This window comes from Trachypithecus francoisi, unplaced genomic scaffold (assembly GCF_009764315.1).
Source record: "Trachypithecus francoisi isolate TF-2019V2 unplaced genomic scaffold, Tfra_2.0 Lachesis_group19, whole genome shotgun sequence".
Lineage (NCBI taxonomy): Eukaryota > Metazoa > Chordata > Mammalia > Primates > Cercopithecidae > Trachypithecus > Trachypithecus francoisi.
In genome coordinates this window covers 47,095,201-47,122,886 of record NW_022681464.1, presented here as the reverse complement: position 1 = coordinate 47,122,886, position 27,686 = coordinate 47,095,201, and the positions used below count along the sequence as shown (strand labels likewise).

The 27,686-nt window shown below is 46.7% G+C and overlaps 1 long non-coding RNA gene across 3 annotated transcripts; it reads left to right on the top strand.

The window, feature by feature from the left end:
- The first annotated feature begins 123 nt into the window (after positions 1-123).
- Positions 124-27,018, top strand: LOC117064186. Of its 3 annotated transcripts, XR_004429312.1 has the most exons (6): positions 124-2,336; positions 12,604-12,735; positions 13,399-13,484; positions 20,456-20,560; positions 23,247-23,933; positions 24,599-27,018. It is a non-coding gene; the product is annotated as an uncharacterized LOC117064186 (long non-coding RNA). The 3 variants fall into 3 exon arrangements; XR_004429313.1 differs by lacking the exon at positions 23,247-23,933; XR_004429314.1 differs by lacking the exons at positions 13,399-13,484; positions 23,247-23,933.
- Positions 27,019-27,686: the final 668 nt, after the last annotated feature.

The window sequence follows — 27,686 nt, the reverse complement described above, 5'->3', positions numbered from 1 at the left end:
CACACTGTCCCTTGGCCCCTCAAGCCCCGCCCAGGCCCCGGCTCATCATGACTCGCCCCACCCCTCGGTCCCTCAAGCCTCGCCCCGCCCCCTGGCCCGTCAAGCCCCGCCTACCCCCCGGGCCGTCACGCCTCGCCCCACCCTCCCGCCCCCTCAAGCCCCGCGCTGTCCTCGGCCGGCGTGGCCTGCGAGACTGGTGCTGGTGCCTCCGGGCTCTGACCGTTCCGCGGCGGAGGTTGCTCTGCAAAAGGGGAGTTACCTGTGATGAGAAGTAGTAAGAGCTTATTGGTATACTGTGCAAATGAAGAAAGCTGAAGAGTGAAGACTGCTCTCAGGGTCCTCGTCGATGAATCATTTAAGTCGACGTTTGGATGTGTTTCCCCCCAGACACGTGCGAGGCGCGCGGAGCAGGTGGAGAAGGCGAACCGTGGGTGTGGTCAGGAGCCGCGCTCTGCAGGGAAGGCTGAAGAGCAGGGAGGGCCGGGGAGACGCCTGAGGGGATGACAAGCAGTCCAGGCTCGGCAGCCGAAGAGCGAAGGCTGGACGGGGAGGAAAGTATCGGAAGTAGTGGTTTAAATGTGTCAACATTTTACCGGCAGACCAGGCCTGGGGGTTATAGGAGCCACCACGGGGTAGAGAAATAGGAGGAATTACAAGAGTCCGCCTGTAGAAACGTGTCATCCCGGGGGAAGGAAGCGGCCGGGGGAAGTGGCTGCCTGCTCGCCGGGAGCCAGAGTCCTCCGGGGAAAGGAAGTGAGGAGGACCAGACGCCCTGGGAGGAGGCCTGGCTCAGATCACGGATTCTGCCAAAACGGGAAAGTGGAGGAGCCTCTTCCGAGACGCCAAGGACTCGGGGTTTGCTTATCAGGAAAAGGCATTCTAGAGGGCGTAGTGATAAAGCTTAGGATGGAGACGTTGGAAGCTTGCGTCAGGGGAGCAAAAGTACAGGAAAAAAAAAACTAAAACTGAGGCTGTAGAAAACCCCTTTGGATTTTGGCCAGGAATGACAAGAACGTGGGGTACAGTAAGATTAGCAGGCTGGAAAGGTTTTTAAATGATGGGTCCCAGCTCTCCCCTGACGGATTGCACAGAAACCTGCCAAGAGAAGTGGCGACATGACCTTTTTCAACCGTAAATAAGATTGCATTGCTACTTTAAGAGGTGGACCCCATCTCTTATGATAACTGATAACAACTACAACTTTTTTGAAGGTCAAAGACACTCATATCCAAAGAAAGTGCTCACTATAAAAGTCCAATCAAAATATATTGATTATTATAAAAATAACAAAACAGTTTAAAAATTCTTTTAATTCAATTTAAATAAAAACAGTAAACAAATCAGTGGTTGCCAGAGATTATCAGAGTGGAAGTGAAGTGTTGAATTAGGTGAAACAGTGGATTTTTTAAAATAGACTTTAGTTTTTAGAATACTTTCAGGTTCACAGCAAAATTGAGCAGAAAATAGTTCCCGTGTGTACCCATACTCCCACACACGCACAGCATCCTCCACTATCAACGTCCCATACCAAAGTGGTAGCTTTGTTATGATCCGTGAACCTACATTGACACGTCATTATCACCCAAAGTTCAGGCCTGGTGGCTAAGTTACTCTGTAATCCAGCACTTTGGGAGGCCGAGGCAGACAGATTATTTGAGCTCTGGAGTTCAAGACTAGCCTGGGCAACGTGGCGAGACCACCGTCTCTACTAAAAATACAAAATAAAAATACAAAAAAAAAAAATCCCCAGGAGTGGTGGTAGAGCTGAGATTGTGCCACAGCACTCCATCCTGGGCAACACTATCTCAAAAAAAAAAAAGGGGGGAGACATTATCTCAAAACATTCTTGGTGTTTTATTCTATGGGTTTTGGCAAATATATAATGACATGGATCCACCGTTATAGTATCACGCGGAACAGTTTGACTGCCCTGAAAATCCTTAGTGCTCCTGTTCATCCCTTTCTTCTGAAAACACCTGGCAACCGCTGATCTTTCCACTGACTGCATGGTTTTGACTTTTCTAGAATGGCATATAATGGGAATCTGGGAGTGGCTAGCCTTTTCAGATTGCCTTCCTTTATAGCAGTATGCATTTACGCTTTCTCCATGTCTTGTCTTGATAGTTCATTTCTTTTTAGTGCTGAATCATATTCCATTGTCAGGCTGTAACAGTGTTTATTCATTCACCAACTAACGGGCATCCTGGTTGTTTCTGTGTTTAGGCAATTCTCAGTGAAGCCCCCACAAACATCAGTGCGCAGGTTTTTGTGTGGACACGTTTGCAACGCCTTTGGATAGATACCAAGAAGCATGATTGCTGGATCATATAGTAAGAGTAAGTTTAGTTTTGTTTTTGGGGGTTTTGTTTTGTTTTTTGAGACAGGGTCTCACTCTGTCATGGCAGACAATCATGGCTCACTGCAGCTTTAAATTCCCTGGGTTCAGATGATCCTCCCACCTCAGCCTCCCCAGTAGCTGGGACTACAGGCACAGTGCCACTACACCCAGCTAATTTTTCTATTTTTTGTAAAGGTGGGGTTTCACCGTGTTGACCAGGCTGGTCTCAAACTCCTGGGCTCAAGGAATCCTCCTGCCTTGGCCTCCCAAAGTGCCTGGATTACAGGCATGAGCCACTGTGCCTGGCCTGGTTTTACAAGAAACTTACAAACTATCTTCCAAAGTGGTTGTGTCAGCTGGGCCTGGTGGCTAAGTTACCCTATAATCCAGCACTTTGGGAGGCCGAGGCGGACAGATTATCTGAGCTCTGGAGTTCAAGACCAGCCTGGGCAATGTGGCGAGAACCCTGTCTCTACTAAAAATACAAAATAAAAATACAAAAAAATAGCCCCAGGAGTGGAGCCAAGATTGCGCCACAGCACTCCATCCTGGGCAACATTATCTCAAAAAAAAAAAAAAAAAAAAAAAATTGGAGACATTATCTCAAAAAAAAAAAAAAAAAAGAATTTAACACGGGAAACTGGTTACAAATATATCCGAGGGGTTAATTAAGAGCAAAAAGGGAACATATGAGATTACCCAGAGACTAGTAACTACGGGAAACTCTGGGCTGGAAGTGTGAAAGGGAAAATAGTTTTACCCAGAGCTACCATCATTGCCTCTCTGAGGCTGCTCACTTTGGCGCCTTTACCACCAACAGGCAGAAAGCCAGGAGCCAATACTCCAGCTTACACTGCAGGCATCCAACAGAGCAACAGCCATGGAGCCCACAAACTCTGAACAGCTGAGGTTCCTGGAACCTCTGCTGCTACTGCTGGGGCTAGGGCTGAGTGCTGCTGCTACTGCTGCTGTTCAGATCACCTCTGAGCAGGAAGCCAAGCTCACCCATTGCCACCACTACTCAGCTGTGTGAGCTGCCTCCACAAATTGGATAAAAGGTCTTCTTCCTCCTACATCTGAATCCCCTGTGTCTCTCAATGGCAGAACCCAACTCGAAATAGAGAGCTAATAAGAGTCTGGGAAAGCAAGTTTGGAGGTTTCCAGCTCGTATTCTGGAAAGAATGCGATCTACAGTGAAGGCTGGGCATGACAGCTCACACCTGTAATCCCAACATTTTGGCAGGCTGAGGCAGGCAGATCACTTAAGGTCAGGAGTTTGAGACCAGCCTGGCCAAGATGGTGAAACCCTGTTTCTACTAAAAATACAAAAATTAGCTGGGTGTGGTGGTGAGCGCCTGTAATCTCAGCTACTCGAGAGACTGAGGCAGGAGAATCGCTGGAACCCTTGAGGCGGGGGTTGCAGTGAACTGAGATTGTGCCACTGCCCTCCAGCCTGGGCAACAGAGTGAGACTCCATCTCAAAAATATAAATAAATAAATAAATAACCTACAATTGGTTAAGAAGTTTTCACATTTTTTTCCTGCTCTGGGCCAGTTTAAATAGCATAGGAACTGAAAGATTCCTATGAGGATTTTGTAGAAGATTCTGTGAAGATTTTGTAGATGACGTTCACAAAATTTTATCAGCCTGATGCCTTTGGTGATAAGTATAGTTAATTTTAACTACCTTTTAAAATTATTTTATTCATGGCCTCTTCAGATTTTTTACCTTTTGTCAAGACAATTTTGATCATTTGTATCTTCCTTTAAAAAATCAGCCATTTTGTTCCGGGCATGATGGCTCATGCCTGTAATCCCAGCACTTTGTGAGGCCGAAGTAGAAGGATTGCTTGAGCTCAGGAGTTCAAAGCCAGCCTGGGCAACATAGTGAGACCTCATCTCTACAAAAAAAAAAATTAGCCACGTGTGGTGGCGCACGCCTGTATTTCAGCTACTTGAGAGGCTGAGGCAGGAAGAGGATCACTTGAGCCCAGGAGACAGAGGTTGTAGTGAGCTGAAATTGTGCCACTGCGCTCCAGCCTGGGCGACAGAGTGAGACACTGTCTCAAATAAATAAATAGTCATTTCACCAAAATATTTAAACTTATTAATATAGAGTTATATATGTCAATTTCTTGCAATCTGTAAAGTCTCCGTATCTGATGTAAGGCTTTTTTTCTTGTTTCCATTGCTTTTTGTCTTACTATCTTTTTTCTTAACATTTTGCTTTTCAATGAAGTATAATATAGATTCCAAAATGTACACATATCATAAATGTACAGCTCACTGGATTTTCACAAACTAAACACATTCATGCAGCCATCATCACCTCGAAAAAGGGAGCATGACTCACACCCTTAAAGCTCTCCTGTGGTCCCTTCTGGTCTTTACACCCCTCCCCAAGCAGTAACTATTGACTTCCTTCCTAACAACATAGGTTGGTGTGATTAATTTTATGTGTCACCATGGTTAGGCTATGAAGCCCAGTGCTTTGCTCAAACACTAGTCCAGATGTTGCTATAAAGGTATTTTGTAGATGTGATTAATATCTGCAATCACCGGGCGCGGTGGCTCAAGCTTGTAATCCCAGCACTTTGGGAGGCCAAGACGGGCGGATCACGAGGTCAGGAGATTGAGACCATCCTGGCTAATACAGTGAAACCCCGTCTCTACTAAAAAATACAAAAAAAACTAGCCGGACGAGGTGGCGGACGCCTGTAGTCCCAGCTACTCGGGAGGCTGAGGCAGGAGAATGGCGTGAACCCGGGAGGCAGAGTTTGCAGTGAGCTGAGATCCGGCCACTGCACTCCAGCCTGGGCGACAGAGCGCGACTCTGTCTCAAAAAAAAAAAAAAAATATATATATATATATATCTGCAATCAGTTGTGTTCCGTGAAAGGGTCATATTAATATATACAAAGCGACCCCCAACTGCTGAAGGAGCTGAGAAACCAAAGAAAGAGGCAGACAAATCCAGTTTGTCAGTTTTGGGCGATTTATTACAGCAGTATATTTTGGGGAATTTATTAGGGGATTATATTTATTGACTTATATGGGGAACTTACAGACAGAAGTCTTGGGTCTTGCGGTCTTGGGTGGCTGCAAGACAGGTAGATCTCCACTCCACAACCCCCCCGACACACAGCTTATATCTTGGGAGAAAAGCATACGTGCTCTGGAAGGAATGGGTAGGTGGCTATGCTGTCAGCCTGTGATTTCTGCAACAGCAAAGGTTGTTTTGGAGGCAACTTACAATAAATAGGTGTTCCTACACGAAGAGTAACAGATCAACTAGACATGTTGGAAGCATTTTCAAACTCAGGGTTAGTGGGAACTTACATGGTAGATTGGCATTTTAAATCGGCCAGGGGCAGTGACTAACGCCTATAATCTCAACACTTTGGGAGGCTGAGGCAGGCAGATCACCTGAGGTCAGGAGTTAAAGACCAGACTGGCCAACAGGGTGGAACCCCGTCTCTACTAAAAATTAAAAAATTAGCCGGGCACGGTGGCAGCTGCCTGTAATCTCAGTTACTCAGGAGGCTGAGCCACAAGAATCACTTGAACTGGGGAGGCGGACACTGCAGTGAGCTGAGATCACACTACTGCACTCCAGTCTGGGTGACAGAGCAAGACTCCGTCTCAAAAAAAATAAAAAATAAAAAATGAAAAAGTCACTCTTGTCCCTACAAGTAGCCTTTAAGTAAAGGAGATTAACCTTGATAAGGTAGCTGGGCCTCATCTATCCAACTGAAGGCCTTAAGATAAAACACTCAGATTTCCTAAAGAAAAAAAGAATTCTACCTCAAGTCTGTAACACAGAAATCCTTCCTGAGGCCGGGCGCGGTGGCTCAAGCCTGTAATCCCAGCACTTTGGGAGGCCGAGACGGGCGGATCACAAGGTCAGGAGATCGAGACCATCCTGGCTAACACGGTGAAACTCCGTCTCTAGGCCGGGCGCGGTGGCTCCAGCCTGTAATCCCAGCACTTTGGGAGGCCGAGACGGGCGGATCACGAGGTCAGGAGATCGAGACCATCCTGGCTAACACTGTGAAACCCCGTCTCTACTAAAAATACAAAAACTAGCCGGGCGAGGTGGCGGGCACCTGTAGTCCCAGCTACTCGGGAGGCTGAGGCAGGAGAATGGCGTAAACCCGGGAGGCGGAGCTTGCAGTGAGCTGAGATCAAAAATACAAAAAACTAGCCGGGCGAGGTGGCGGCGCCTGTAGTCCCAGCTCCTCGGGAGGCTGAGGCAGGAGAATGGCGTGAATCCGGGAGGCGGAGCTTGCAGTGAGCTGAGATCTGGCCACTGCACTCCAGCCTGGGTGACACAGCGAGACTCCGTCTCAAAAAAAAAAAAAAAGAAATCCTTCCTGAGTTCCTAACCTACCCTACAGATTAGAGACTTAAGTCTGCAACATCATTTCCTAGCCCATATCCAGCCCACCAGTTTGTCCTAAGAATTTTAGACTTAACAGCCTGCACAATCACATGAGCCAATTGCTTAAAATAAAACACTTTTGTATTCCTAGAAATAAGACAGAAAGATGTAAATATTGTCTTGTTTCTCTGGCGAACCCTGACTGATACAGATTTTATACTGAGAGTGGTTCTAGAAGAATAGAATCTTTTTTTTTTTTTGAGACGGAGTCTCGCTCTGTCACCCAGGCTGGAGTGCAGTGGCGCAATCCCAGCTCACTGTAAGCTCCATCTCCCGGGTTCACACCATTCTCCTGCCTCAGCCTCCTGAGTAGCTGGGACTACAGGTGTCCGCCACCACACCCAGCTAATTTTCTTGTATTTTTAGTAGAGACGGGACTTCACTGGGTTAGCCAGGATGGTCTCAATCTCCTGACCTCATGATCCACCCTCTGGGATTACAGGCGTGAGCCACTGCGCCCAGCCTAGAAGAACAGAATCTTAAGGATGAGTTTTCGGAATTCGTTCTGTGGTTTCTGGAATTGATTCTCTAATCTGGTTGGATTTTGTTTGTTTGTTTGTTATTTGTTTGTTTGTTTGTTGTTTGCTTGAGACGGAGTCTTGCTCTGTCGCCTAGGCTGGAGTGCAATGGCACAATCTCGGCTCACTGCAACCTCCACCTCCTGGGTTCAGGCGATTCTCCTGCCTCAGCCTCCTGAGTAGCTGGGATTACAGGCAGGCACCACCATGCCCGGCTAAATTTTGCATTTTTGGTAGAGACCAGTTTCACCATGCTGGCCAGGCTGGTCTCGAACACCTGACCTTGTGATCCGCCCACCTCAGCCTCCCAAAGTGCTGGGATTACGGGTGTGAGCCACTGCACCTGGCCAATCTGGTTGGATTTTATTTTTTTTTTTATTTTTTATTTTTTTATTTATTTTTTTTTTGAGACGGAGTCTTGCTCTGCCGCCCAGGCTGGAGTGCAGTGGCCAGATCTCAGCTCACTGCAAGCTCCGCCTCCCGGGTTCACGCCATTCTCCTGTCTCAGCCTCCCGAGTAGCTGGGACTACAGGCGCCCGCCTCGTCGCCCGGCTAGTTTTTTGTATTTTTTAGTAGAGACAGGGTTTCACCGTATTAGCCAGGATGGTCTCGATCTCCTGACCTCGAGATCCGCCCGTCTCGGCCTCCCAAAGTGCTGGGATTACAGGCTTGAGCCACCGCGCCCGGCCTCTGGTTGGATTTTAATGCACTAATGACTACTTCCAGTGGTAAAGGGAGCACCTATAGTGTGATCTGGCAGAAGAGATACCCAAAATACCGCCATTGGACACTCCTACACAAATATTCATAAGAGGCAAGGTTCTGGGTGGCCATATATTTGCCACCTTGGAACATTTTTATCAAATTAATGAGTATAATGAAATTGGCCGGTGCTGTTAATTGTGCTTGACAAGATAGCGAAAGAAAGGATGAACTCTCAGGGTTTCAAACTCCCAGCTCAACTACTACATAACTGAATGAAACATTTCTGTCTGCCCTGAAAAAAAAAAGAAAAAGAAAAAGAAAAGAAAAGAGAAGAAAAACACATCTCCTGTCGCCACCGAGCTGACGTTTCTGAAAGCCAAATCCAGAGTCTCATCCTGCAAGTGGTTGAATGATGACACAAGTTGAGTTCCCGACCTCACAGGAGCCTCTGCTGTTAAAGTAAGGGCAGGAATTGGGAAGGAACAGGGTCCTGAATTTTTTTTCTCTCTCCTACTGCCTTCATATGAGAAGGACACCTAAAAACTTGAATGGGGACCTGTGGGCAGATCCTGGTGAAGCTGGGGACATTGAGCTCCTAAATTCTGTGGAGTCTTCTTTGCCAGTAGAAGCAAGCCTTCCATCCCATCTGAGGACATTGACTCTGCTATCACTCAGGAGCGTGTGGTGGCCTCTTCTGAGGTAGCTGCCTCAGAAGACAGTGCTGATTCCTCAGGACCTACCCTAGGAATACCTCTTTGCTTCTAGAACTATGACAAGACTCAAGTCCCTACAGGCCCCAAAAGGTGAGATCCAAAGTGTGACTCAGGAGGTTCACTGTGCTCCAAAAGAACTGCACGATGGTTCCAATTTGTACAGACAAATCTTGGGAATGAGTGTTAGGGTGTGGGATAATGATGCAAGGAACATGAAGTTGGATTGGGGTAATTGATTGAGATGGGCCCACTGCTCAGATCTTCTGGATTCAGTGCTGTACCTCCAGGGCATGAAGTTGGATTGGGGGTAATTTATAGAGATGGGCCCACTGCTCAGATCTTCTGGATTCAGTGCTGTACCACCAGGGCTCAGAAAAGGGCTCTGACAGTCTGGTTTGGCTGAAGCATGGACCAAAACGTGGCCCACACTAAATAAAGCTGAAATGGCAGAGCTGACTTTGTGCACTGTAGAGGAAGGTATAGGGAGGTCAGAATATTAGATTTAACATGTGACCTCCACCCACCCACCCTAGGAGCATCCAGAGGACACGGCTTTCACCATGACTGAGAAGTGCACTTGTGAGTAGAGCCCCTGCATCCCTGAGGAGTCCTGTGGTTGCTTTTCCTTGTAGGTTGGAAATTGCAGTGGGATCTACTGTCATGGAACTGGGAATCCTTAGATGCAGTGCAGACAATTAGTTTCTGGGATGGAAGGGGACAAGTGGCAACATGTAATTGCCAAAAGCAAGGAGAACATAGTCACCGTAATGGGCAGTAGAGTCAAACTGGTAATAATGGTCTGACTGGCAGAGACCTATGGCATTGGCTGTTGATCGTAGTGTCCCTAGAAGAGAGTAGACGGACAGCCTGTTAAATTCTTACTTTATCTGTATAATTAGAAGAGTTCTGGGTCAAGTGAATGAACACCTAACTTGAATCATAAAAACAAAGAGTCGCAGCTCTTCACTCAATTCCTGGACTTGAACCAGTTTATGACCCAGAATTCCTCAAACGAAGGGAAGTCAAGGTCACCTTGAGGAAGGACACTGCTGCACTGTCAAGAGTGTATACTGTTAATCTTCCTCTCAGGTGGCCCTAAAGGGACCTACGGTCTTTTACCATGGTGATTGTACATTGTGAAAAAGAAAACAATCAGACTTTTGTGGGATTACTGAACTGGCTCTGAACTCATGCTCATTCCAGGAGGCCATTCAGAGTAGGGGCTTATGGAAGTAAAATGGTCAGTGGAACCCAGGTCCATCTCACACCGGGCCAGTGGGTCCCTAAACCCATCCAGTGGTTACTTTCCCAGTTCCAGGATGCATAACTGGTATAGACCAGTTCCTCAGCAGCTGGCAGAATCCCCACGCTGGTTCCTGTGGAGTGAGAGATATTGTGGTAGGAAAAGCCAAGTGAAAGCCACTAGAACTGCCTCTTCCGAGGAAAAACAGTAAACCAAAAACTATCCCACATTGCTAGAGGGATTTCAGAGATGAGCGTCATTATCAAGGACTTGAACAAAGCAGGGATGGTGACTTCTACCACATCCCCTTCAATTAGCTTATTTGGCCTGTGCAGAAAAAAAGATGGATCTTGGAGAATGACACCTGTATACTTACCCAGGTGGCCACACCAATTGCAAGTGCTGTCTCAGATGTGGTTTCACTGCTTGAGTAAGTTAACACATGCCTTGGTGCCCTGGTACTTGGTGTGCAGCTATCGATTGGCAAATGCTTTTTCCTCTATCTGTTAATAAAGATTACCAGAAGTAATTTGCTTCCAGCTGGCAAGGTTACTGTTTTATTAGTCTACTCAGGCTGCCATAACAAAATACCACAGACTGGGTGGTTTAAACAACAGAAATTTACTTTTTTTTTTTGAGACAGAGTCTCGCTCTGTCGCCCAGGCTGGAGTCCAGTGGCACGGTCCTGGCTCACTGTGACCTCCACCTCCATTCAAACAATTCTCCTCCCTCAGCCTCCCAAGTAGCTGGGATTACAGGCGTGCACCACCACGCCTGGCAAATTTTTGTATTTTTGGTAGAGACAGGGTTTCACCAAGGTGGCCAGGCTGGTCTCAAACTCCTGACCTCAGATGATCCACCCTCCTAAGCCTCCCAAAGTGCTGGGATTACAGGCGTGAGCCACTGCACCTGGCCCAGAAATTTACTTTTTCACTGTTCCAGAGGCTACAAGTCCCAGAAGGAGGTGCTGGCAGATTTGATTTCTATTCAGGACTCTCTTCTTGGCTTGTAGACAGCAACCTTTTCACTGCGTCCTCACACGCCTTTGTTCTATGCTTGTGTGTAGAGCGAAATCTCTGTTGTCTCTTCCTTTTCTTATAAGGTCAGCAGTTCTATTAGATAAGGGCCCCACTCTTATGATCTAATTTAATTTTAACTACCTCCCTAAAGGCCCTCTCTCCAAACATAGATGAGGGGTTAGGACATCAACATAAGAATGTGGAAGAATACAATTCAGTCCATAACAACTGTCTTATGTCAGGAGTAGATTAAACTCTCCATTCTTACCATAATCTAGTCTTCAGGGATTTTGATCGCCTTTCTTTTCCACAAGACATCACACCAGTTTAGTACATTGATGACATTATGCAGATTGGGCCTGATGAGCAAGATGTAGCAACTACTCTAGACTTATTAGTAAGAAATGTGCATGTCAGAGAATGGGAAATGAATGCAACCAAAATGCAGGGGCCTTCTCCATCAGTGAAATTTCCAGGGATCCAGTGGTGTAGGGCATGTCAAGATATTCCTCACAAAATGAAAGACAAGTTGTTACATTTGGCTCCTCCTGTAACCAAAAAAGAGGTACAATGCCCTTTTGGATTTTGGAGGCAAGACATTCCTCATTTGGGTGTGCCACTCCAGCTTATCCACCAAGTGGCCCAAAAGCTGCTAGTTCTGAGTGGGACACTTGGCTTCCAGTCCTGCTACACAGTCTTACCTGTTCCAGCCCCATCTATGGCCTCATACAGTGTTTCCTACAATCAGTTGACTGAGGAAGACAAGACGAGGTATACCAGGCATGTAGATAGTTCCGCATGGTATGCAGGCACCCCAGTATGGACAACTGCAGCACCATAGTCCCTTTCTAGGACATCCCCAAGAAACAGTGGTGAAGGGAATTCCTCCCATCAGGAGCAATCCCCAACTTCAGGCAATGAATCCAGTGGTTTTTCTTTGGAAGGAGACATGGCAAGAGGTTTAATTGTATATTAATTTATGAGATTTTGCTTGATGGTCAGGGACTTGGAAGGAGCATTATTGGAAATTGGTGACAAGGAAATTTGATGTCTCTCTCTCTCTGAATGAGCAAAAAATAGAAGATATTTGTGTTCCGTATAAATGCCCACCAAAGGGTGACATCTGCAGAGAAGAATTTTAATAATAGGATAGAAAAACCTGTTCTGTGGATGCCAGGCAGTCTCTTTCTGTAACCATCCCTGTCGTGCCCAGTGAGTTCATGAACAAAGCAGCCATGGTGTCAGGGATGGAGGTTACACATGGGTTCAGCAACATGGACATCCACCCACTAAGGCCAACCTGGCTACACCCACCACTGAGTGCCCAATCTGTCAGTGGTAGAGACCGACATTGAGGATTCAATATGGCACCATTCCCCAGGACAATCAGCCAGCTACATGTGGCATGTTGGTTACGTGGGACTCCTTCCATCATGGTAGGTCCTGGAGTGGACACTTAGTCTGAATATGGATTTGCTTTCCCTGTACACAATACCTCTGCCAAAACTTATCCGTGAATCCACAGAATGCGGTATTCACCACTGTGGTAGATTCCACAAAGCATTGCTTCTATCCTATTCAGCCTGTTCTATTCTACTCACTGTTCTCTTCTGCCTACTGCTTCAGGATGGTGGGGAACGTGGTAAGACCAGCGATTTCCATGAGCCTGTGCCCATCGCTGCACTTTTTTTTGCTGTGAAGTGAGTGCCTTGATCAGAACAGTGAAATGGCCTTTTGAAGACTCAGATACAGTGTCAGGTAGGTGGTAACGCTTTGCAGGACTGGGGCAATATTCTCCGGGAGGTTATGTATGCTTCAAATTAGCACCCAAGGGGCTGGGCATGGTGGGTCATGCCTGTAATCGCAGCACTTTGGGAGGCTGAGGTTGGGGAATCACTTGAGCTAAGGAGTTTGAAACCAGCTTGAGACACAGAGCAAGACCCTGTCTCTAAAAAGAAAAAAGTTTTAAAAAAATTAGCTGGGCGTGGTGGCATGCACCTGTACTCCCAGCTACTCAGCAAGCTGAGATAGGAGGGTCACCTGAGCCCGGAAGGCCAAGGCTGCAGTAAGCCTTGATCATGCCACTGCACTCCAGCTTGGGTGACAGAGCAAGACCCTGTTTCAAAATAAATAAATATAAGTTAGCATCCAATATAGGGTGCTGCTTCGCCAGTAGCCGTGATACACAAGTCCAGGAATCAAGGGATGGAAATGGAAGTGGCACCGTTCACTATTACCCCTATACTGACCCACTAGCAAAGTGTTTTCTTCCTGTCCTATGACCGAATGCTCTGCTGATGTAAAAGTCTTAGTTCCAAAAGGAAGAGTGCTTCCACCAGGGAAAACAAAAGTGATTCCACTGAACTCTCAGTTAAGATGCCACCCAGCCACTTTGGGCTCCTCATGCTTTTGAATCAACAGGCTAAGAAGGGAGCTGCTGTGTTTTCTCGGATGATTAGTGCTGGCTAGCTACCAAGGAAAAATTGGGCTGCTACTCCCCCACGGAGGTAAGCAAGAGTGCATCTGGAGTACAGGCAATCTCAATATTACTCTTCACTGTGATTGAGGTCAATGGAAAACTATCACAGCCTAATTCAGGCCATACTACTCAATGGTCCAAACTCTTCAGGAGGGAAGAAACGTTTGGGTCACCCCACCAGGTGACAAACCGTGACCAGCTGAGGTGCTTGCTGAGGATAAAGGGAATCTGGAATGGGTAGTGGAAGCAGGTAGTTATAAATACCAGCTACAACCACATGGCCATTTACAAAAATGCTGGCTGTAATTGTTATGAGTATTTCTTCCTTATTTGGTTACAAATGTGGGGGGGGGTGTGTGTGTATGTGTATGTGTGTGTGTGTGTGTGTGTGTTTAGAAAATATCTTTGTCTTCTTCTCTCTCTTATTCCCTTATATGACATAAGATATATCTTAGTATTTCAGTTATAGGATACCAAAGAGAAGAGTAAACATGACCCGAGAACCCTACGTCCTCTTCTGGGGAAGTGTTAGTGTGTCTCTGGTTTCACCCAGGATAGTTGAATCAGATGAGGTGCAAGCATGATTTTGCTGTTATTTGGAGATTAAGTATAGTTTAAGGAGATACATAGAGGTGCCAAGTTGACAAAGACTTGACTGCAGTAGTTAATTTTATTTATTTATTTATTATTTATTTATTTATTTATTTATTTATCTATTTATTTATTATTTTGAGACAGGGTCTCACTCTGTTGCCAGGCTGGAGTGCAGTGGCATAATCTTAGCTCACTGCAGTCTCCATCTCCCAGGTTCGAGTGATTCTCCTGCCTCAGCCTCCTAAGTAGCTGGGACTAAGGTGCACGCCACCACGCCTGGCTAATTTTTGTATTTTTAGTAGAGACGGGGTTTCACTGTGTTAGCCAGGATGGTCTTGATCTCTTGACCTCATGATCCACCCACCTTGGCCTCCCAAAGTGCTGGGATTACAGGCATGAGCCACCACGCCCAGCCTGCAGCAGTTACTTTAATGCACCACTGTGGTTAAGCTATGCTGCCCAGTTGTTTGCTCAAACACTAGTTCTAGAAGTTGCTGTGAAGATATTTTGTAGATATGACTAATATCTATGATCCATTGACTTGAAGGAGATTACCTTCAATAATGAGAGTAGGCCTCACCCATTCAGTCGAAGGACTTGAGAGCAAAGACTGAGGTTTCCCAGGGAAAAAGAAGGAATTCTGCCTTAAGACTGTAACACAGAAATCCTGCCAGACTTTCTGCTTTGCTGGCCTGCCCTACAGATTATAGACCAGCCAGGCCCCACAATCACATGAGCCAATTCCCTTAAATAAATTCCTTTAAAATATATCCATGTATCTCCTATTAGTTCTCTGTGAAAACCTGACTCGTACAGTTAGTTTCACTTGTTTTGTGACATTTCACTTTTTTTATATGAAATTACCTATGCATGAAATTACATAATCTACACTTTTCCTACCCAGCTCCTTTTGTTCTGCATGACATTTGTGAGCTTCATCCCTACTTTCCTCAGGTTCATCCGTGAACTGTGCGTGCACTGTGGGGTAAGACCCACCGTCTGCATGTGTAGAGTGCCTGTGAGACAGGAGCCAGCAGGTGGCACTACGACATCTCATATGGAACTTGGAAAAGTCCTGTAACTGCAAATTCCTAGGAGTTAGCCACAGCTGAATTTTTCAGTGGTCGACATCACAGGGCAGATAGCTTGTCGTCAAACTAGAAATAAAATCTTCACATTTCTAAATTTGATGTTAATTGAGTCGATAAAATTTGGCCGGCCGCGGTGGCTCACGCTTGTAATCCCAGCACTTTGGGAGGCCGAGGCAGGCAGATGACTTGAGGTCAGGAGTTCGAGACTAGCCTGGCCAACATGGCGAGACCCCATCTCTACTAAAAATACAAAAATTAACTGGATGTGGTGGTGGGTGCCTGTAATCCCAACTATTCGAGAGGCAGAGGCAGGAGAATTGCTTGAGCCCGGCAAGAGATGGCTGCAGTAAGCCAAGATCATGCCACTGCACTCCAGCCTGGGCAACAGAGTGAGACTCTCTCTCAATAATAATGATAATAATAATAATAGTAGTAATAATAATAATAAAAATTGAAGTGCTGAGGACACAGAAGGCCTTCACAGAAGTAAACTGTGGCAGGGGGAAAGGAGAGGGCTGATGTGCCCTGAGCCCAGCACTAGGGAGTGTCAATGCCCTGGAGGGGTCTGGGACTTTCCTTGACAGCTAATGCGTTGGGCTGTCACAGACTTGTGGATATGATACTGGCAGGAGCTGTGTTTTTTTTTTTTTTTAATTTTTATTTTATAGACAGGGTCTCACTCTGTCCCCCAGGCTGGAGTACAGTGATGCAATCATTGCTCACTGCAGCTTCAAATTCCTGGGCTCAAGCGATCCTCCTGCCTCAGTACCCCCAAAGTTCTGGGACTACAGGCATGAACCACTGTGCCCAGCTAGAAGCCGTGTTATTATTTACAGCAATCACTGTAGCCGTAGTACCCACATTTCCTTGCCCTGTCTGAGTCCCAGCATGTGGGGCCGGATGACACCTGCACAGGCAGTGACTTGCAATTCAGGACAGTCTCTGAGCTTGGGGGCCCTGAATGTCTGACAGTGGGCAGTAAGCTTGCCGACCCATTTGCTCTGGAAAGAGCTGCTCTTTCTATCTTCCAAGCAACTTCCCTTTGCCGTAAGCAGTGCACGCAAACTGCCCATTGCTTTGGAGAAAGACACTGTTGTTTGTCTTTCAAGGCTGTTCATTTCACCATCGTTGAAAAGGTAACCCAGAACAAAGGGAAGGCAGACATGCAAAGACTGCAAGACGTGCAAAAATGTGAGATCCCCAGGGAGACTCATCCGGCAAGAGGAATATAGAGGATGAAGAGGGTCCTCTTCCCCGGGAGGTGTGGTGGGGGAGAAAAGTGTGTGGCTAGAATGGAGAAGGTGGCTGCAGAATGGCACCTCGAGGCTTTCTGAGGAGTCACATCAGTCCTCTGCACCAGGGGGCTGCCATCTGCACAGTAACGGCTGCCTGGGGCCCATGGCCTTGAGTGGCCTTCCCCTCTGGAACTTTTGGGCAGTAGTGTTCTTGTCTCCCCATAGCAAGCACTGGAGACAATGTCATGCAGACATCCTTTGCTCCTCACTCCTGTGCTCTGGAGGGGAGAGCCTTTCTAAACCAAAAGAAGCCCCGAGTGCATGTTTTCCTTTCTGATTGAGGTCCAAGGTGAGAGAAGGCTCTTGCAGAGGCAGTAGCAGTGCTGAGAAGGGCAGAGCCAGGTGGCAGGAGCCCAGGAGAGCCACCTTTCTTCCTTAGGTCAACAGTCCTTCTGTTGAGGGAAACGCTTGCTATTCTAGCCACTCTCCTAGTGTACAAGCAGCAGCAGTTGGGGCAGGGATGAAGGGCTCAATCTCTTTCCTGTGAAGGAGTCAGAGCATTTTGGATTGCCTTGCCAAGAAGAGTGTATGCTGCAGGCCTGGGACGCCTACAGTGGCTGGGAATAAGGGAAGGGTGGGTCTTCCTTGATGACTTCCCTGGGATCTTTTCTTCCCACTGGAATTTGTATTATGTATTGGAAGGACACAATTGGAGTAAAATTACAGAATTACAGACTTTCACTGGAGGAAAGGACCTCAGAGATGGCCTAGTCTAGTAGTTTCTTAGCCGAGATCCTGGGACTACTCAGGCTTTCCTGGATGGGTTTCAGGGATCCAACCTTATTCTAGTGTGACACATTTGAGTTTGCAGAAGTTTGTCAGGTGACTGGGATCAAACCATTCCTAGGTGACGGATAAGTCACAGAACAGATGGGTCTCTGGAGTTTGGGCAAGAAGAGGTCAGTGTAGCCAGGCAGATTCAGACATGGCTGGCATCAGGAAGCAGGCCTTGGGCCAGAGAAGTTCTCAGGCTGTTGTGCATCGTGGTGGCAATGGCAGCCACCTTGGTGTCCAGCAGCTTCAGCATCCTCCACTGTAAACTGCAGGAAGGAAACTTTATGGTGCTTTATGTCAAGAATTTCATGTTTAAGCAACACCATAAAAAATGGCTGGGTGTCCCTATTTAGATGGACTTTGTTGGGGTGTGAGATTCATTTTGTGAGTCCTGGGGGAGAACACTGCCTAGACAAGGCGGGACCGCAGATGCCAGACTGGAGGCTCTGGACTTCATCCTGTAGGCAGAGGAGAGCAATCGGCAGTCCATAAGCAGGAAAACTGGCAACCACTGCAAGAACTGCAGGAATTGCCTCTGGAAGACACTGGAAGAGTGAGAGAGGAGGGAAGGAAGCACAGGATCTTCGCAAGCATTCTTTGCCCAGCATACAGTAAGTTCTTAAAAATGTTTGGAGAGAGAGAGGGAGGAAGACAGAATGCTCCATGATCAGTCCTACCAACATGCTTGTAAGAAACAGCTGGGATCCACTTCAATCTTTCTGTGAAGGGAGAAATAGGAGTGCATACTGCCACCAGTACTCCTCACTGCTATTGTAACTAACGTTTGCACTTCCTCTTCCCCTTGTCACAAAGGGCAGTTACTGTTCCCAAGTTCTTATGTTGTAATGGGGCTTGTTGTCCTGGGACCTGAGAAAGAAAATTGAGTTTTCGGTTAATGCGACCACTACCCCAGGGCCCGTTTATTTGGGACAGCTGATGTGTAATGCTATAGTCTAGGGAGATATGGAAATTTTTTTGTAGGTCACTTTTAAGAAATAGTTTGAGACGGCTCTGGAAACTTTCTGAGCCCTTTGGGTTCCAATATTCTAGGTAGAGATTTAGTCCTCACTCTGACATCTCAACAAAGTTCATTTTGAACAGCACAGTGTGGTGGCTGAATAACGGCCCCCCACGTATGTCCCACTCCCCACGACCTGTGAATAGGTGACTTTACATGGTAAAGGACCTTTGCAGATGTGAGAAAGTTAAGAGCCTTGAGATGGGGGGATGGTCCTGGCTTATTTGGGTGCCGCATGTGACGGAACAGTCCTTGTAAGGGGTTGCAGGAGGGTCAGTGTCGGAGGAGGCATTGTGATTAGAGCAATGCGGCCATGTCTGGCAGTGAGACGCCGGCTTCCCTTTGTTCTGGGTTACCTTTCCAAGAGTGTTGGTGAAATGAACAGCCGTGGAAGACAAACAATAGTGTCTTTCTCCAGAGCAAAAGGCGGTTTGCTCTCACTCTTTACAACAAAGCACAATTGCTTGAAAGACAGGGTAGCCCTTTCCAGAGCAAATAGACAGCCCTGGAAGCTGGAAGGGGCAGGGCAGTGCTATGGTCTGAATGTTTGTGTCTCCTCAAATGTATGTGTTTCCTTCTAACCCCCAAGGTGATGATATTGGGAGGTGGGGTCTTGGGGAGGTGATAAGGTCACGATGGTGGACCCTCATGATTGAAACTGGCATCCTTGTGAAAGAGGTCCACCAAAAGAGCTAGCTTGCCCCTTCCAGTGAGAAGACGAACCCTCACCAGACACCAAATCCATCTTGATCTTGCATTTCCCAGCCTCCATACTATGAGCAATATATTCCTCTTGCTTGGAAGTCACCCAATTTGTGGTATTTTGTTATAGTAGCCCCAACAGACTAAAGCAGAATGGATATTCTCCAGGGCCTCCTTGAGACAAATGTTAAACTTCTGATCTTTAAAACTGTAAGAACAAATCTGAGTTTTTTTTTGAGACGGAGTCTTGCTCTGTCACCCAGGCTAGAGCGCAGTGGCCTGATCTCAGCTCACTGCAAGCTCCGCCTCCCGGGTTCACGCCATTCTCCTGGCTCAGCCTCCCGAGTAGCTGGGACTACAGGCACCACCACCTCGCCCGCCTAGTTTTTTGTATTTTTTAGTAGAGACGGGGTTTCACCGTGTTAGCCAGGATGGTCTCGATCTCCTGACCTCGTGATCCGCCTGTCTCGGCCTCCCAAAGTGCTGGAATTACAGGCTTGAGCCACCGCGCCCAGCCAAATCTGAGTTGTTTTAAGCGAAGTGTGTGGCCATCTGTGACACAGCAAGCACTGGATTCTCACGAAGGATGCTCTGTCAGCCTCTCCTCCCCCTGAGAACCGCGCTGGCCTGGCATGGTGGTCTTCAGCTTCCCTTTCCCTTGGAATCCCATGGAAAACTTTTGAAGATCCTCTTGCCCAGGATCTGCCCCAGATTAACTGAATGAGAATCTCTGGGAGTAGGACCCAGCATCATCATCATCATTCCTTTTGTAAATAGAGAATAATCTACATGACACGGAAATATACATATATTAGATGTTTACTTCAAAGACACTTGACAGTTGTAGACACCCCTGTAACCACCATCCGAAGCGAGATACAGAGTATCCCCATCACAACTGAAAGTTATGTCTGTAATGCCCCTTGCAATGAACTCCAACCCCAAGAGGCAACCACTTTCAGACTTCCATCACAATAGATGAGTTTTATCTCTTCTTAGACTTCATATAAATGGAATCACATGGCTTGTTTTTTTGGTAGGTCTGGCTTCTTTTGCTCAAAACAATGTTTTTGAGATTCACCCATGTGGCTGTATGTTCCTTTTTATTGCTGAGTAACATTTGGTTACATGAATATATCATGATGTATTTATCCATTTTGATGGTGATTGATTTTTGAATTGTTTACAGTTTTGGGCTATTATGAATGAGGCTGAGGTTTCGAAGCAGGGCCACAGTCCTTGACACTCTCACCAGAAACGGTTTCTATAGCCCCTCCCACTGGAGCCAGGTGGGTTTGCAATTGCTTCAACTAATAGAGACTAGTAAAAGATTGAACTGTGTCCCTCAAAATTCACATGTCAAAGTCTAATCCCTAGTGTGGCTGTATTTGCAGGTAGGACTTTTAGGGAGGCAATTACAATTAAATGCGGTTATAAGGGTGGGGCCCTGATTCAACAGGCCTGGTGTGTCCTCCTGAGAACAAGAGGAGACACCAGATCTCAGTCTCTCTCTCTCCCCGCACAGGTGCAGAGGGAAGGAACTGGGAGCACACAGCAAGACAGTGGCTGTTCACAAGCTAGGATCTGACCCTGCTGGCACCTTGACCTTGGACTTCCGGCCTCCAAAACTGTGAGAAAAAAGTAAGTATCTGTTGTTTAAGCCACCATCTGTGGCATTTTATTACGACAGCCCGAGTAGCCTACTACAGACGCTATGTTGCTTCTGAGGCTATGTTTAAAAAGGCCATGCAAATAAACAGGCTGGGCAGCTTCCCAGAGCTGGGAGTTCTCTGGGAACACTGGCGTTAGGGCTGGGAGGCCACTGCAGACACTCCAAATGGAAGTCCTGGTTGGCCCAGTCTTCAGCCACCCAGCCCCACTGCTGGCGCGTGAGTGGGAGGGCCACTGGGGACAAGCTGTGCCCGACATTGGCAATCATGGGGCAGACAAGAGCTCTCTGCTATGCCCCTTCTCAGTTCCTGACCACGGGCGGAATTGATGCGCATGAAAAATGCTGGCTGTATTTCACCAACGTAGGGGGATTTTTCTAGTCACACTGGATAAACTGGAACAATGTTGTATGAGCATTTTTGGAGGAGTCTCTTTTGGGAACCTATTCATTTCTCTCCCCATTAAGTACGTAGGAAGGAATTTCTAGGTTGAAGATTAAAGTTGTTATAAAGATTTGCTCTAGTTCTCCCACATGGCTGTCCTATTTTAAACTCCCCACAGCCATGTGCAAGAGCTTCCGTCACCCACGTCTTTGCCAACATTGGTGTGATCATCTTTTCGATGTTAACCCTCCCAGTGAGTGTGAAAGGACGTCTCATGGTCATTTTATCTTCAGTCCTTTGATTGCAAATGATGTTGAGCATCTTTTCATTTGCCTACTGGCTATTCGTATATTGTCTTTTGTGAAACATGTATTCAAGTCTTTTGCCCATTTTTAAACACTGTGTTGTTTCTCTTTTTTTAGTTCATTTGTGGGAATTCTGTATATATTCCGTATACAAGGCGTTTGTCAGATAAATGAGCTGTGAATATTTTTTCCCAGTCTATGTGACGTTGGTAGTTTTCAAAGCTCCACAGATGACTCCAGCATGTAGCCAAGGTTGAGACCGTTGGCCTGGTGCTTTTTTCCTCCTTTTCCTGGAAGGACAAAACTGGGGTCCAGTGTGGAGGTTGGGAATCAAATCGCCTGACTTTGACTTGGCTCCAACACTTGCCTACCATGTGACCCTAGGCAAGTCACTTAAAATGACCTAAAATGACTTCTTACCTCCATTTTCTCATCTCTAAGATGGAGTTGAGAATCGGGCTCTGGAAAGACTGTTTTATTTATTTATTTATTTATTTATTTTTTTTTTTTTTTTTTTTTTGAGACGGAGTCTCGCTCTGTCGCCCAGGCTGGAGTGCAGTGGCCGGATCTCAGCTCACTGCAAGCTCCGCCTCCCGGGTTTACGCCATTCTCCCGCCTCAGCCTCCCGAGTAGCTGGGACTACAGGCGCCCACCACCTCGCCCGGCTAGTTTTTTTGTAATTTTTAGTAGAGACAGGGTTTCACCGTGTTAGCCAGGATGGTCTCGATCTCCTGACCTCGTGATCCGCCCGTCTCGGCCTCCCAAAGTGCTGGGATTACAGGCTTGAGCCACCGCGCCCGGCCTAGACTGTTTTAATAATTAAGTAGTCGTAAGCAGATGTCTCTGCTGCCACTACATGCACAGATTATGATATTTGCAGGGCAGTATCAGGTTTCAACTTAAAATTTCTCATAGTTACGGAGAATATCTTCTATTTTAGGCATAATTTTCAGATCACCAATATTTGCCATAGATAAAAGACTAGGAGTGTGGGGGTTATTATAACGCTTTAGATACATGAGGAAATTGTACAAAATAATATCTCCATGGGGTATTTATTTGTTTTTTAATGCCTTGTACTTCAAGTGAAAGAAAGGCATGGAGGACAGAAACAGTGCAGGCAGCAAGGGCTGGCAGTAGCACGGAGTCTGGCATTGCAGATATCGTAAATGCAAAACTTCGAGGCTGAAATTGGCACGAGACATGTCACATATTCAGCAATCCTAAATCAGTTCACTCTCATACTTGGATTCTCTGAGAATCAAGGCTCATGTCTACAAGCAACTGTCTAAACCTGCAACAACGTACAGCTTTAGGTAACATCAACACAGGAATCGAATCCACACTAAACGTATGTGACCTTATCATCATAGTGCTTTAATCAGAGTGATGTACATTTATAGAATGCTTTCATATATTTATTTCAGGCTGATTTATAGCAACTGTGTAAGGAAATACTGGAAGAGATTATTAGGATCATCTCAATTTTAGAGATAAAGAAGCTGAGGCTCAGAGGTCACATGGTTAGTAAGGCTCAGAGCTGGCACAAGGAGCCAGATCTTCCAACTCCAAGTCCAGCACCTTTGCACACCACACCAGGGCTTCTCAAACTGCAGCTCACTTCTACAGCTCACCTGGGCGTCTTGTTGAAATGCAGATTCTCACACAATAGGTCTGGGATGGGGCCAAGTGCTTCTTTTTCTGATGAGTTTCAGGTAGTGCTGATACTGATCCATGGATCATATTGTGAGTGGCCAGGCACTACACCACGCTCCATTTCAATCAATCAACTAGTCGTATGCCTGGTTCTTCAGTAGTTGTCATTATACACTGCTGACTGCAGAACAAAAATCACTTCCAGGTTGCCTTTCAGCTAGGTATCACCTTCCAAGGGTAAGTCCCACTGACGAGCCCAACTGCAGCTTTGTTTTCCTTAGATGTGCTCCCCTTTTCCCAGGAATGTCTAGGGGAGACAGAGCCAAAGACTGCATCCAGGTGAACAAAGGTCCTTTCCCCAGGAAGCTTCCTACCCTAATGTTCTTCAAGGGAGGTGATTGGAGAAATGGTTGTGAGTCAGACTTTTCCTCACAAGAGTTCTGTCCTGGAAGAAAGAGAAATAATATAGAAAATGTGGCTTATAACCTGGTAGCCGAGTGCTTTTGTGAACGGCCAATTACCACTCTTGTTCTGGAATCTATCTGCAAATGTGTATGTGTGCTGCTGCCACAATAGAGAGCGATTCACAAAACACAAACAGTGAAATGGCACAAGGTTTCTCTAAAGGCAGCGGACACAGAAGGCTACACAGAGGAGGAAGAAGTATGGCATTTCCAGCTGGATGTGCAGGACCCTGCGTTCCCCAGATCCTCCCAGGCACATGCATCTGCCAGTCTCCCTGCTGGAAGAGCAGATTGCCAGGCATATGAACACACCCTTTGGCACTCTGAAGGGCTTTACCCCCTCTTCTGCACTCCTGCCTGTTCTGAGGACCATGCCCCAGGTGCAAACATGCAAAACAGCAGACCCTCTGACTGCCCACTGCCTGCCAGATGAGTCGGACCACTCCCAGCTGTTGGGCGAGAGCCGGAGCAGATCGTCTGAGTCCCTGCAGACCTGGTCCAGCTGCGTGTATCCCACCAGCGGGGTGTGTGTCTGTCTGTCTAGCTGCTTTTTCTGTTCTTTTTTCTTTTTAAGACAGAGCGTCCCTCTGTTGCCCAGGCTAGAGTGCAGTGGCACGATCTTGGCTCACTGAAGCCTCTGCCTCCCAGGTTCAAGCAATTCTCCCACCTTAGTCTCCCAGTAGCTGGGATTATGGGTGTGCACCACCAGGACTGTCTAATTTTTGTATTTTTAGTAGAAACGGGGTTTCTGCATGTTGATCAGGCTTGTCTTGAACTCCTGACCTCAAGTGATCCGCCCCCACTCAGCCGGCCAAGTGCTGGGATTACAGGTGTGAGCCACCGCGCCCGGCCTGTCTCTTTTTTATTCTACTTTCTTTGGCACTTCTCTCTCTCCTACCGTCCTCCTTGAGGCTCATCCTCCCTTGTCATTTGTCCAGGCCAGAATGTTGCTCCCACATGTCTTGCCCTAGGCCATGTCTCCTGACACATTTGGCTACTCTTCGATATCTAGAAACACTCTCAAGGGCCTGGGTGGATGGAGAGCTGAGGAGGCAGGTTAGGGATTAGGGGTCTGGACGGGTCTGACCATTAGCTGGGAAGTCCCCGTTCAGGTACTGGTGGGCATCTGTTCTGATTCATCAATGCCCTCACTGTCCTGGCCCTTACATATTTTGAATATCTCCTCTAGGTTTGGGGACACAGAAGAAGGGCAAGCAGTTCCTGTGCTGAAGGAGGAAGAGCCATGATGAGCTTAAGCTTTGAGACAGCACTGAGTCCTTGGACTCTCCTGCAGCTGGGTGCCCTGTGCCTCCACAGCTCTGTCTACGCTGCATGGAGAAGGGCACCTTCAGCTCCTGAGTGCAACACAGAGATGGGAACAAACCAAGCCATTAGCACAAGAAGGGCCAGGACAGCTAAACTTAGCTAACTGAACGTCCAAGTTTTGGGAGAAAGATTATGGAGTCTGGGCTTCTTTCCCTTTGGCCCATCTTTAGAATGGGAGGATGCTCCTTATTCAGTCCCCTGAGGTTTTCCTGCACCGAGCTCTTGCATACAACAAGAATAGCACTAGGCCATAGAGAATAATTTGCCAGGCAATTATTAAGTGTTTTCCGAAAGTGATGTTGCTTTGCAAAAATGTTTTAAAATAAATTGGATGTGCATTTCCACTTAGAGATGAAGAGAAGCATATCACTTGGCTTCATTTAATAATGATTTAGATGATGGTAAGAAGAGCAAGTAAATTCAAATGAGATTATTGATTTTCATGATTATAAATTAGAATCCAACAAAAATAAATGACAGATATTTTTCTATATGAATACATTTTAATTCTTAGAAAGTTCCCTGAAAAATACATATTAGCCACTCCATGTGATGAATGGATATGCTGACATTGGTATTTATAAAGTCCTTGCAGAGTCCAGGTCTTCACAATGAATTACCATACAGTCATTTTTCTCAGCGACTCTGGAGGACAACGTAATGGATTCTTCTGCACGGCGCCTGTTTCTGCCCGTTAGTGGCTGCCCTGCCTTATGATAGATGTTTTCCAGTCAACTTATAGAACTTGCTAATAATAACTCAATATTCATGGAGTAATCTGCAGTACTAATGAAATTAAATTAAAAAATAGACCTTAGTCCATATTTTTAGGCCAGGTGTGGTGGCAGGCGCCTGTAATCCCAGCTACTTGGGGGGCTGAAGCAAGAGGGTCACGTGTGTGTGCGCGCGTGTGTGTGTTTGTGATTCATCCATCATTATACTGATTCAATTTCTCACTTAAATTAAGGGTGTTTTCAATGTAAAAGATGGGGGTGAGAAGGGAGATTTTATCATCCACTCAAAGTCACTTCCAGGTAAGAGGTTTGGAACCAGGAGCTCCCACCTAGAAACAATGTTTCTGTCTCTGGACAGCACGAAGGCAATTGCCAACAAGGCTTCTCATGCCTCATTGTACCCGGATCATGGTTTTGTCAAGGTAGAATAAGGGACTGATACATTTTGGCAAATGCAAACATATTTGTTCAAATCATAAATGAATGAAAGCCAACTCATCCATTCTTTTACCCTAAAGTTTTAAATTGTGCTCATGTATGTGAACAGTTTATATAGTGTCTACCTGTGAAGCACAAACCATAAGACTGTGGAAAGTCCTGTGTCATACTAAGAACATTCTTGGGATTCTCCTAAACTGCATGACTCTCAGACTGTCTACAGCCTGGAATTTAACTCAACCACCACTTCCTTTACCTTTATCCCTTCATCCCTTATCCAGATGTACTAGAAGACACAGAACAAATCCCAGACACACTGAACAGCACGGTGTGTGGCACCTCCTGGCTACCACTTAGGTCTTCTGTAGATGCAGCTGCCTCTGCAGTGATCAGCCCTGCAAGGCTCCAGCTGACGTCACACAGGTGTAACCTCACGCCACCCTGCCTGCCCGTAGTGCCCTCTGCCCAGAGTTCTCAGTAGACAATGAGGCCAGGGGTGCATGGTCGTAGCCCTCTCAGCGCCCATGCATGCACAGGCCAGGCATATGGGGCGTGAACTCCCTGTGGGGTAAGCTTCTGTGCAGCGGGATCCAGGGCGGCTGACCCCACACCAAGCTTTCCACTGGGCTCCTCCTCCTTCCCTTTTTTGTTTCCCTTGGTTGTTGCTCCTGCTGCCTGCGCTTCGTCCCCTTGATAACATACAGCACACGAGCCTTTGCCTGAGTCTCTGCTCTCTGAGCTTCCTATGCTGAGACAAATACATACCTTTAAGGTCTGGGTCTCCCACTTTCAAACTGGGGATAATAATACCTTCCTCATAAGGTTACTTTGAAGATTAAATACAGTTTGTTTGTTTGTTTGTTTTAGGCACAGAGTCTTACTCTGTTGCCCAGGCTGGAGTGCAATGGTATGATCACAGCTCACGGCAGCTCCCAACTCCTGGGCTCAAGCTATCGTCCTACCTCAACCTGCCAAGTAGCTAGGCCTACAGGTGCGCACCCCCACGTCCAGTTACCTTTTTATTTTTTGGAGATGGAGTCTCGCTCTGTTACCCAGGCTGGAGTGTAATGGCACAATCTCAGCTCACTGCAGCCTCTGCCTCCCGGGTTCAAGCTTCAAGTGATTCTCCTGTCTCGGCCTCCTGAGTAGCTGGGACTACAGGCCCCACCACCACGCCCGGCTAATTTTTATATTCTTAGTAGAGATGGGGTTTCACCATGTTGGCCAGGCTGGTCTTGAACTCCTAACCTCAGATGATCCACACACCTCGGTCTCCCAAAGTGCTGGGATTACAGGTGTGAGCCACTGCGCCTGACCCCAGCTAACTTTTTATTTTGTACAGACGGGCTCTCACTTTGTTACCCAAGCTGGTCTTGAACTCCTGGCTTCAAATGATTCTTCCGCCTTGGCCTCCCAAAGCACTGAGACTACAGGTGTGAGTCACAGAACCCAGCCCAAATGCAGGTTATTTGGATGGCAGTATTTGCGGAGTATAAAGTTACAGCATAGAACTGCTTTCCCCTACTAGTTCTCTCCTTCAGGTCCCGTATTTTGAATTAGGATAATCCTGGATTTCTCTGCTACCTATTTTGTGTTAAGTCCTCCAGTAAAGAGTGCCTTCTGCTTTCCTTGACCCTGTTTTTCAGTATCCTTTCAATATCCTTCAGTATCCTTCTTCATTGTCCTACTTGGCCGATTCTACTCGCGACTAAATCAGTATGCCTACCACCAACCTGTGTGTCTTCATAATTGTCACTGGTGTGCATTTTTTCACCTTGT